Below are 9515 nucleotides of genomic sequence, written 5' to 3' on the forward strand. Positions count from 1 at the left end.
TTTTTCTTTTACTTTTTTTCCAATCCTTTTCTGTTTCTTCTTTTTTGTTTTCTTTAATACGTGCTTTTCTAAGATTCATGAAACTTTTATCAAATTCGATGAACTCTTTTCAACTTTGAGATTTTTTTAAAATTCAATGAGTTTTTTTTTGAAATTTGGGGAACTTTTTTCAAAATATATGAATTTTTTTTCAAATTCAATGAACTCTTTTTTCAAACCGAATGAACTTTTTTGAAAAGTTGATGAACTTTTTTTAAATTCGATGAACTTTTTCAAATTCAATGAACTCTTTTTCAAATTCGATGAACTTTTTTCAATTTCATGATTTTTTTTGATTCGTGATCTTTTTTAAATCTATAGAAATTGTAATTTTGTTCACGTTTATGCTTGAAAAGGAATCAAGTTTTTCTAAATAGCACGGCTACTGTTTTGTTCTTCAGGCGTACGCGCACCAATATTACCGCTAAGGGGTTGTGGCACAAGTGGTCAGTTGCCCGCCCGGTAATCTTTTTTTAGGGGAAAACCAAGCTTTATTCATCAAAGACCACAGAATGTGGGATACATCGTTGGTCGTGGGATTAGCCAAACCAAACATGGTGTCCCGGACCAAGAGTGAGAGAGTGCTTGGCTAGTATATAAGCCTCTACATTGACCCTACGACTTTCAAAAATATAATTACACTTGAAAAGTGTTGCTTGGTGTTTGATTTCCTTAATGATCGCTCGATATCTTCCTGCCGATTCGTTCTTTATGTCCCCAACTACTTGCTTGCAGTCCGAAGAGACTACCAAGTTCTGAACATGCACATCTGCCGCAAGTGCTAGTGCTTCCCTCATCGTGATGGCTTCAAGTGTAGCTGGGTCTTGTACCCCTGCTATTACCAGCGCTGGACTGCCGATAAAGTTGTCGTTGCCATCCCTACAAATAGCAGAAACAGCTCCGCCTCTGCCCTGGCGCGTTGCTGCATCAACATGTATTTTATGGAAACCCGTCGGTGGTGCCCTGGGCCTCCGTGCTCGTCCCTGCACTGGAGCTTCGGCTTGCCTTGTTGCTTCCTTTTCAGAGATCATTCCAAGTTCTTCAATGAACCTAGTGACAAAAGAGTATGTCGCATGAGGACTTTGAAATATGCCTTTGTAGATTTCCTTCCGACGAGCTGCACAGATCACCCATAATGTAATAGAAAGTTTCACAAACATGTGATGTGAAAAAAGCTCCATCAGTGTGAACAACCAATTCTTTGCGTTGGGCTCAGTGGTTGATATCAGTTGTTGTGCCATCTCATCATCGACCAGGGCCCAGGTGCATCGTCAAATAATACAATTCACAAGTGAGTGTCTCCATGAATCTGGCGCTCCACATATACCGCATGCCGGTGAGTCTGTCATATGCCTTTGAGCCCTTACATCATTTGTGGGTATCGAGTGTTTGGACAGACGCCACAAGAACATTCTAACCTTTCCCGGTACCTTGGTATTCCACAGATTTTTTCCATGACTTCTCCTTTGTAGCCGTCCTGGAGGGGCCGGCGTTGCCTTCTAGCCATGCCTCCCTCCTTTGCCTTATAGTCACTAACATTCTGTATGCCGATTTCACCGTGAAATTCCCCTTCTTTTCAAAGTTCCAACTCTAGAAATCCGGGATGTTTCTTGTACATAGAGGGATCCCTAGTATGACTGGGATATCCATCAGCATGAACACCTCCTCCACTCGTTCCCTAATCCAACTTGCGGATGTAGGATCAATAAGCTCAGAAACAAGGGGGGGCGGGTTGGGAGACACACTACCGTAAGGATGTAGCATTTCATCACGTGGGAGCCAGTTATCATTCCATATGTTTGTTGAGTTTCTGTTCCGGATTCGCTTGATCAGGCACAGCTTCAACGTATCTCTTCCCTCTATCATGGCCCTCCAAATCTGGCTTGGGTGAGTTCCCAACTCAGCTTCCAATATTGTACTGTTAGGGGAAGTACACTCCCTTCAAGATTCTGCCACTTAGAGAGTCTAGATTAAGCAATAGTCGCCATGCCTGGCGAGCTAACATGGCAAGATTGAAGAGTTCAAAATCTTTTAAGCCTAAACCAAACATACCTCTAGGTTGCGTCATTGATTTTCATGATACCCAATGCGGTTTGCGCTGACCATCTTTGCTCCCCCACCAAAACTTTCTGATTAGCTTGTTCAGATGCTCACATAATACCCTGGGAAGTTTGAAACAGGACATGAAAAAGACATGAACGACTTGAGCAACCGATTTCACAAGCACCTCTTTGCCAGCTGATGACAATGCTTTAGCAATCCATCCCTGAACTTTGCTCCAAAGGCGATCTCTGAGATACTTAAACGGACCATTTTTGACCCACCAATGTCCGATGGCATACCAAGATACTTTTCGTTCAACGTTTCAGTCTGTACGTTTAACAAGTTCTTTATGTCCTGTCTCGTACTGTCTGGCACCCCTTTGCTGGAGTAAATAGAAGATTTTGCATTGTTTACCCGCTGCCCCGAGGCCTGACAATATTGGTCCAAAACCAGGTTCACATCATTAGCTCCCACACCGTTTGCCTTGAAAAACAGCGGGCTGTCATCAGCGAATAGCAAATGGTTCACTGATGGCGCCGAGGGTGCCACTTGTATACCTTGCAAATTGGATGACTCTCTTTTGGATTTTAGTAGGCACGACAGGTCCTCTGCTGCTAGCAAGAACAAATATGGAGAGATTGGGTCCCCTTGTCTTATCCCCCTTGATGGTTCAAACTCTTCAAGTCTCTTACCATTAAACATCACAGAAAATTTAACTGTGGTAACCAGACTCATAACAATGTCCACCCGCTTGGTTATCTGAAAGGCGTCGTTTCAATTGCTCCCCATAGCCTTTTTAGGCATGTTTTTTCGCGCTAATTAAAAGTTTTTGCTTTGTTATTCATGGGCCAGCCCACTAGCGTGCCTCAGTGTGTGCTAGTTGGCTCAACTGGCGCCTGAAGCGCCGATTAGGGGCGAATCCTATTTGGCGCTGCAGGCGCCCGTTAATGTGTATTTTGCAAACGGGCGCCTGTAGCGCCCTCCTGCTAGGCCGGCCCATCTCTGCCTTTCTAAAGCAAAAAATGCGACAACGCGAGGGATCGAACACGCGATCTCCACAAGGAGGAACGCTGCGCTAGCCACCACGTACATCTTTTTCCTTATTTACTTGTTTCCTCTTTCCTTTTCTTACCTTTTCCTTTCTTCTTTTTCCTTTTCTTTCCTTTTCATTTTTTCTTTTTCTTTTTCCTTTCTTTCTTTTTCTTTTTCGTTTCTTTTTTCTTTTTCTTATTCTTCATCGTCATTCGATGATTTTTGCTTCAAATTTGTGAACTATATTTCTCAAATTCGATGAACCTTTTTTCAAACTTGGTGAACTTTTCTGAAATTCGATGAACTCTTTAAAATCCATTAACTATTTTTCAATTTCGATGAACCTTTTCAAATTTGATGAAATTTTTTCATATTCAATGATTTTTTTTCAAAATATATGAACTTTTTTAGAAAATCCATTATCTGTTTTTTTCTAATTTTATGAACTTTGTTTTCAATTTTGATGAACTTTTTTCAAAATCGATGAACTTTTCCAAAAGCGTTGACTTTTTTCAAAATTGATGAATTTGTTTTTCAAATTTGATTAACTTTTTCGAACTCCATGAACTTTTTTCAAATTTGATGAACAATTTTCAAATTTGATGAACTATTTTATAAAAATCGATGAACTTTTTCTCAAATATGCTGAACTTTTTTCAGATTTGATTAAAATTTGCTAATTATGATTAAATTTTCTCAAATTCGATGAACTTTTCTCAGATTCGATGAACCTTCTCAAATTCAATCAAATTCGATGAACTTCTTTTTTCTAATTCAATGATTTTTTTAAGAAACATCAATGATTTTTTCAAACTTGAAAAAAATAGTTTTTGCATTTTTGAAAAAAAAAGTTATTTGATTTTCTTTAGAAATTGTACGCATTTAGCTCAAAAAAGGAAAGTAAAATGGTGAATAAAACCGTCACAGAAAAATAGAAAAAAGAAAAAGAAACGGTTTGGGAAGCTTCCTACACATGGGGCTTGGCGAGCTGGGGCAAAATAAAAGAAAGCAAACGATTGGTGTAACCACAAGATGTTTGGTGGTGTAGTGCTTGGTGCACTGCGATGGTTGAGGTCGCGAGTTCGAACCCGGCTTCCTGCCGCGCACCCTTTTTTGCAGTTTCTTTCAGAAAGAAAATGAAACAAATGGGTCGGCCTGCTACGTGCCCCTACGAGCGCCAACATCCTTAATCGGCTCTACTAACAGGCGACACACGCACAGACCCCGTGACTGGGCCGGCTGAGCATCTATGTTGGAAAAAAACAAAGCGTGAAAAGTGCTAAGTAGGATTCCTGCCGCGCACCGACCTCCATCTTGTGTACCAGCGCAGCTAGCCAGTGGAGCTGACAAACATTACTGTACAAATGGGATCGTGCATGCATAAGAACTAACTCCAAAGCAGAATTCGGACACCTGTTTTGAATTTTTTGGAACATTATCTGGAAATTCTGATACTTTTTAAAAACGAACAATGTCTGAAAATCTAATATTTCTTGAACAACTCGGATTTTTTTCAAATTTTCAAAAAATAAAATAAAAATGTGAACATTTTTCAACAGAAAGCATTTTGAAATTCCAGAATATTTGATGAAAACGCAAACATTTATTGAAATTTCAGAAACAAAAATTTAATACCGGGAACAATTTTTGAACAGTGCAAACATTTTTTAAAAATTCCATAATATTTTACGAATATTTATTGAATTTCAAGAACAAAATTTGATAATGGAAACTGTTTTTTAATTGCTGAACATTTTTTTGCAATTCCAGAACATTTTTTGGAAACACGAGCATCATTTGAAAACAGGGACAGTTTTTAATAGTCTGAACTTTTTTGTAAACATGAACATTTTTTGAATTATGAATGAATATATTTGGAATTGCTAGAACAAATTTTGAAATGGAGAACAATTCAAAAATCCCAACAAAATTGAAACATGAACAAATTTTGAATACGTCAATTTTTTTTGGAAATGAGAACATTTTTGAATTTGCGATCAAGTTTTGAATATAAGAACATTTTTTGAAATGCCGGTCATAATTTGAAAAGTTCTGATAAATTTGAACAAAAACATTCCGAGAAATAGAAATGCTATACAATTTTGTATAGCGCGAACTCTAAAGAACAGAAAGTAGCGGCAGATTTGAAATATTTATGATTTTTCTTATATTTCTTTGAAATAATGAAATTTTTTGAGATACTCGATCTTTCTGAAAAAACAAACAATTTTAAAAAAAAATGAACAAATTTCGTGATTCCAAACGTATTTCGAAAACAGGAAGAAATGGTGAATAAATTTTGAAATCCTGAACTTTTTCTAAAATGGGAATGATTTTCAAAATTCTGAACACATTTTTCAAAGAACGTGGATATATATTTTTGAAATACCAACATTTTAGAAAAGAGTGAACAAAAACGATTTTTTTTGAAAAAGTGAACAATTTATGAATGTTGAACATTTTTCGAGTAGGTCAAGTTTTTGAATTCTTTTGATAAAATGAATAATTTTTAAAATTATGAAATCATTATCAATAACGTGATTTTTTGAATTTGGGAACAAATTTTAAAACCGTGAACAGTTTTTGAATTGGTGAACAAATTTTGTAATCGCGCACATATTTTTAAAATCCGAACAAAATTCCCAAAACCTGAAGACTTTTAGAAATAAGTGTTTTTTGTTTTATACTATTTTGGAAAGAAACAAAAAGAGAAGAAAAAAAGAAAAAGTAAAAAATAAAACCAAAAAAGGGAAAAGAAGAACATTTTTGAGAAAGGGAACAATTTTTAAATCCCAGAATATTTTGTTTAAAATGCGAACATTTTTTTGAAAACACGACCATTCTTTTTAAAAATGAACGTTTTTAAATGTTGAAGCAATTTTTTAAGTTTAAAAACAATTTTGGAAATATAAATTGTTTTGATAAAAAACTTGAAAATTAAAAAAGAAACAGAAAAGGAAAAGAAAATAGAAAATAAAGTAAAAAATAAATAGAAAAACGTAAAAAAGAAAAAGAAAAAACGAAAAAAAAAAGAAAAAACCTGTTCAGCGAACCTTCTAGAAGGTTGCCAAAACCAGAAAAAACCGGTTCAGGGAACCTTCTAGAAGATTCCCGAAACCAGAAACGCGAACACTATAAATGGGCCGGCCCAGTTCACTGTTCGATCCCCAGCTCATGTGCGAAGCCTCGACAGCTTGACGCAGAGAGCGTTAAATAGGATATTCCGACTAGGAGCTCCCCCGATTAGGACGGGCGCTGGGAAGCAACGTTGGCGGGCCCATTTCAGGGTTTCACTACCAACCGTTTTTAGGAAGGTTCTAGAACCTTCCCTGAATCGGGGTTTTCTGGTTTCCTTTCGGTTTTGCTTTTCTTTTATTTTTGTTCCTTTTCTTTTTTTATTTTTTATTCTACTTTTCTGTTTTAATTATTATTATTATTCTTTTAATTTGCTAAGACATTTTAAAATCGTGAATAATTTTTAAAGTTGCAAACTTTTTATGAAACGATAAACATTTTTAAAGTCATGATTTTGTTTTAAAAATTGGTGAACAATATCTTAAATCATGCACATTTTTTCAAACCGTGAACTTTTTTAAACTCAGGAACATTTTTTGCGAAAATGTGAACATGTTTATGAATCATGAATATGCTTTCAAATTCGCGAAACATTTTTCTTGAAATCTTGATTTTTTTAATCAAGAACATTTCTTAAATTCAATACCAATTTTGTTGAAATATTGAACCCTGCTAGAAAGACAGGGATCAAATCCCTGGAGCACCCGCAAATTTGCAGGAGATACACCCATGAGTACCCTAATTGCATAAACCTGGGCAAACGTCGGGCCGGGCCGGGTTTCAGGCCGGGCTTCTAAAAGCCCGACCTTCATTTCTCAAGCCCGAGCCCGGCCCGAAGCCCGAAATACTCCCTGATTTCAAGCCCGAGCCTGGCCCGAACTCAAGCCCGAAGCCCGAAAGCCCGGCCCGAACACTGTTTTTTAGTACGTGTACGTGTAAGCCCGGCCCAAAGCCCGAAAGCCCGGCCCGAAAAAGAGAAAAAGAGAAGCCCGAGCCCGGCCCGAACTATCTTTCGGGCTACAAAACAAAACCCGAGCCCGTCCCGAGTGTCAAGCCCGGCCTGGCCCGGCCCGGGCTCGGGCCGGGTCATCAGGTCGGGCTGCCCATGCCCGGGTTTAGCTCCAACCATAACCATTGGATCAAATATCGAACGATCCTAATGCCCGGAGAGCATGATGGCATTAGATATTTTGCCACCACATAATCATTAGAAAAACCTGCCAAAACTTACAGTGTAGACAACATAGGCATATCCCATCATTTTAGACCACACAAGGAGAAACAAAAAGGAGAAATTCCACTATGAATAGCAGCTAATCCAAAAATTATTAGGAATAGTAGCCTAGCCACTGTTCATCAGTTTTGTCTCTTGAAATGTAGATCTAATTTGGACTTCAATTTTGGTGGTGTTCGACATGCATCTCATATCAATGTTATTTAAAGACTAAAAAATTGAAATATTTACTTGGTTATCTAATTAAATAGTACTCCCTCAGTTTCAAATTACTTGTCGCATGTATGGATGTATCTAGATGTATTTTAGTTCTAGATACATCCATTTCAACGACGAGTAATTTGGAATGAAGGGAGTAAAATGGTAGCATGGTTGCACCTAAAGGTGTGGTAGCTCTTGATAGATTCTTGCACACAGACACGGGCGCCGAGGATATGTGCTTGAGAGGTGGGAGGTGTCAGTTAAATGCTTTTGGAGGTTGGGGTCGACAAACCAAGCTTTGGCCATAGCCAAAGGGTTAGAGATTGTTTAACTTTTCTTTATAAATAAATAAAATGTTGACAGGGACCGCCTCTATGGGCTCCTGATTTGACAATTCGTCAGCAACGTGTCTCCGAATAAACATTATTTCTATAACAAGAAGGCAAGAATTATTTAGGATATCGTAATCAAACGATGACAAGTGTGGGTTGCCATTCATTTGTTCAATATTTTTATCAAAACCATTCCACTGTATCCAAAAGCTTCTCTCTGGTTTCCACATAATCAGTAGACGATCGCAGCTCAGGTGGCAATGTCGACCTGTACCTCCCACTATTCTCGTCTGTGATTCCTCGGAGGGTATACCGGTAGTTGGATCCCATTGCTCCTGATTTGATTAGTTTATAGCCTGAAAAACACAGGCGGTTTCCCCTGCTTTTATCTTGCATTATCTTAGTACGAAGGTCCAATCCCTTAGCTAATTAATTAACAACTTTCTCATTTGCTTACCACTTTTAGAAGTTCTCCGTAGTGCCAAATTGAGCACCATGCTCCATTCTGTCTCTGCTGCATTGCACACATTCGTCATTTACCTGTCTAAGAGGAGTGCAAGGTCTAGCCATGCACCTATACGTAGTGCAATTCAAAAAGAAAGGGAAAATAAGCACACACTACACTGGGAGGAGTCTAGTACTACAATATAGTATGGGAGCTCAGTGGGGTTAAACCTAAAGATCCATGCAAAGTACAGTACAAAATTAATCGTCCATGGCATGTGATTCTCTGGAAGTACAAATTTAATCCTGCCTATGCACCTAGGCTAGCTCTCAGTTTGGTTAACCGCTAACCTAGAAATGATATAAATATATACATGGACTACCTATAGCTCCATAAGACTAGGATAGTACTTTCATTAAGAAATCGATTTTCTTTTGACAAGTACGCGCGGCAGATCAGAATATTGTTTGCCCAATTGTCTTGATTGTACTGCACAGGCTTTTCGCCAAACCGCGCACCAGGGAAATTGATTGTGCAGGAGCACTACATGTGTCATCAAGGGCTAATGGCTTAGGTCACACTCAGAAAGGCTAACCTGTATGGGGCTCAGCTGTCTCCGTTGCACACAAGTCTCCATCTGTCCACGCAGGCACATAAAAGTTACTCCTATCTGATTTGTAGTATGGAATAAGTGGGCTAAATGATGTGCAGGATTCCATGCATTTTCTCCGATGTTGGATAAATAAATGGATCAGCATTTGCTTCACTATCATTATGCATGATGGAAGCTTCCTATCCAATTTGTAATCCATTGAGTGAAAGAAAAGGAATAGTTAGTGGTCTGACAGAGGAAGGTTAGTATGTACAGGCAAGATTCAGACCTTGATATTGAACTGTATATACCGACTCACACACACAAACGCGGGCGCACGGACACACACCATCAAGATTCGTAAATCACCGTAGGCATCTCGCTATGAACGAGAATGTCGCATTCTGCTGAAAGAATTATCCGCTCTTAATAAGACATACGTGGCATCAAATCAGGGTCTGGTTTTCCCTAGTGAATTTGGGTACAAAAAGGTTAAAAAATCCAACCAATGGTTAGTTCTGT

This window comes from Triticum aestivum, chromosome 3B (assembly GCF_018294505.1).
Source record: "Triticum aestivum cultivar Chinese Spring chromosome 3B, IWGSC CS RefSeq v2.1, whole genome shotgun sequence".
Taxonomy (NCBI): Eukaryota; Viridiplantae; Streptophyta; class Magnoliopsida; order Poales; family Poaceae; genus Triticum; species Triticum aestivum.